Raw genomic sequence first — 3,155 nt, 5'->3', positions numbered from 1 at the left:
CAACAGATTCAGGGCCTGAGAGTGCAACGAATCCATCGGTCTCGGCGGGAGGCGCGCCAAGAAGAAGAAGGAGGAGGAGGAGACCAGACCGGACCGGACCGGACCCCACCCTTTCTTCCTCCTCGACACCGTCTCCCGCCCGTTTCCACGTGCCGGACGACGCCCGGTTAGAGACGGGCGCGCCCTTGACGAGATGAAGCAGGCGTTACGCTTTGGGACGCCGAAGGGGCTGGGGAGCACCAACGACCGTCAGTGAGGGAGGAGAGAAAACGCTTCTCTCGACCCGTCGTCAGCGAACGCACCGAACCTTCTACGGACCGTGAGACGCCGGCCGACAAGCCGAGCCCCGGCAAAGGAAGCCCGGCGAGGCGGCCGTGCGCGTTCACACTTGGACGCGCAGGCGGGAAGCTCGGCAGCCGGGCGGGTAGCCTGCGGGGAGCTGGTGGGCTCCCGAGACTCCCGTCCCCCGACTCGGGCCTCGCACGCCGAGCGGTCGCTAGCTTGCCAGTGCAAAAGACAGAAGCGCGGGGGCAGTAAAGCCAGGCGGACGGGTCGACCGTTGCCGGCTGTGCGCCGACCGGAGCGATCCGCCACGCCACGCCGCGTCCCCCACAACCAGGGTGTCGCATAAGGCGCTGCGAAGGTGGACCTTGATCCACATTGGGCAGAGCCTGAGTTGAGGCCCCCCAGCACGTGCCTGGGGACCAGACGTTGAGGAGTAGGCCTTTTTTTGAGGGCCCAGAAAGTATTTTGGCAATTGTAGCGAGGTTTTGGAGTTTTATCCACAACCTTTACCTGCCTTTTTTTCTTTTTTTCCTTTTTTCTCTCTCCGAGCATGCCAAAGTTGATAGAAAACGCGGTTCGGCATGGACGGGAGCAGGCGTTGAGGAGTAGGCCTTTTTTTGAGGGCCCAGAAAGTATTTTGGCAATTTTTTACTTTTTTATCCACAACCTTTACCTGCCTTTTTTTCTCTCCGAGCATGCCAAAGTTGAGAGAAAACGCCGTTTGGCATGGACGGGAGGAGGTGTGGAGGAGTAGTCCATTTTTGAATGGCAGCGGAAAGATTTTGGCAATTGTAGCGAGGTTCTTCGGACTTTTATCCACAACCTTTACCTGCCTTTTCCTCAGCGAGCATGCCAAAGTTGAGAGAAAACGCCCTTCGCCATTGACGGGACCAGACGTTGACGACTACGTCTTTCTTTTTTTCACGGCGCCTGAACGATTTGGGCAATTCTCCACAGCGCGTTTACTTTTTATCCACAACCTTTACCTGCCTTTTCCTCAGCGAGCATGCCAAAGTTGAGAGGAAAACGCCGTTTGGCATGGACAGGAGCAGGCGTTGACGACCAGGTCTTTTTTTTGGTCTTTTTTTTTCACAGCGCCGGAAGGATTCAGGCAATTCTCCAAAGCCGGTTACTTTTATCCACAACCTTTACTGGACCTTTTTTTTCTTTTTTTCCTTTTTTCTCTCTCCGAGCATGCCAAAGTTGATAGAAAACGCGGTTCGGCATGGACGGGAGCAGGCGTTGAGGAGTAGGCCTTTTTTTGAGGGCCCAGAAAGTATTTTGGCAATTTTTTACTTTTTTATCCACAACCTTTACCTGCCTTTTTTTCTCTCCGAGCATGCCAAAGTTGAGAGAAAACGCCGTTTGGCATGGACGGGAGGAGGTGTGGAGGAGTAGTCCATTTTTGAATGGCAGCGGAAAGATTTTGGCAATTGTAGCGAGGTTCTTCGGACTTTTATCCACAACCTTTACCTGCCTTTTCCTCAGCGAGCATGCCAAAGTTGAGAGGAAAACGCCGTTTGGCATGGACAGGAGCAGGCGTTGACGACCAGGTCTTTTTTTTGGTCTTTTTTTTTCACAGCGCCGGAAGGATTCAGGCAATTCTCCAAAGCCGGTTACTTTTATCCACAACCTTTACTGGACCTTTTTTTTCTTTTTTTCCTTTTTTCTCTCTCCGAGCATGCCAAAGTTGATAGAAAACGCGGTTCGGCATGGACGGGAGCAGGCGTTGAGGAGTAGGCCTTTTTTTGAGGGCCCAGAAAGTATTTTGGCAATTTTTTACTTTTTTATCCACAACCTTTACTCTCCGAGCATGCCAAAGTTGAGAGAAAACGCCGTTTGGCATGGACGGGAGGAGGTGTGGAGGAGTAGTCCATTTTTGAATGGCAGCGGAAAGATTTTGGCAATTGTAGCGAGGTTCTTCGGACTTTTATCCACAACCTTTACCTGCCTTTTCCTCAGCGAGCATGCCAAAGTTGAGAGGAAAACGCCGTTTGGCATGGACAGGAGCAGGCGTTGACGACCAGGTCTTTTTTTTGGTCTTTTTTTTTCACAGCGCCGGAAGGATTCAGGCAATTCTCCAAAGCCGGTTACTTTTATCCACAACCTTTACTGGACCTTTTTTTTCTTTTTTTCCTTTTTTCTCTCTCCGAGCATGCCAAAGTTGATAGAAAACGCGGTTCGGCATGGACGGGAGCAGGCGTTGAGGAGTAGGCCTTTTTTTGAGGGCCCAGAAAGTATTTTGGCAATTTTTTACTTTTTTATCCACAACCTTTACCTGCCTTTTTTTCTCTCCGAGCATGCCAAAGTTGAGAGAAAACGCCGTTTGGCATGGACGGGAGGAGGTGTGGAGGAGTAGTCCATTTTTGAATGGCAGCGGAAAGATTTTGGCAATTGTAGCGAGGTTCTTCGGACTTTTATCCACAACCTTTACCTGCCTTTTCCTCAGCGAGCATGCCAAAGTTGAGAGAAAACGCCCTTCGCCATTGACGGGACCAGACGTTGACGACTACGTCTTTCTTTTTTTCACGGCGCCTGAACGATTTGGGCAATTCTCCACAGCGCGTTTACTTTTTATCCACAACCTTTACCTGCCTTTTCCTCAGCGAGCATGCCAAAGTTGAGAGGAAAACGCCGTTTGGCATGGACAGGAGCAGGCGTTGACGACCAGGTCTTTTTTTTGGTCTTTTTTTTTCACAGCGCCGGAAGGATTCAGGCAATTCTCCAAAGCCGGTTACTTTTATCCACAACCTTTACTGGACCTTTTTTTTCTTTTTTTCCTTTTTTCTCTCTCCGAGCATGCCAAAGTTGATAGAAAACGCGGTTCGGCATGGACGGGAGCAGGCGTTGAGGAGTAGGCCTTTTTTTGA

This window comes from Babylonia areolata, unplaced genomic scaffold (genome assembly GCF_041734735.1).
Source record: "Babylonia areolata isolate BAREFJ2019XMU unplaced genomic scaffold, ASM4173473v1 tig00055228, whole genome shotgun sequence".
NCBI classification, from domain to species: domain Eukaryota; kingdom Metazoa; phylum Mollusca; class Gastropoda; order Neogastropoda; family Buccinidae; genus Babylonia; species Babylonia areolata.
This window is presented reverse-complemented; position numbering follows the sequence as displayed.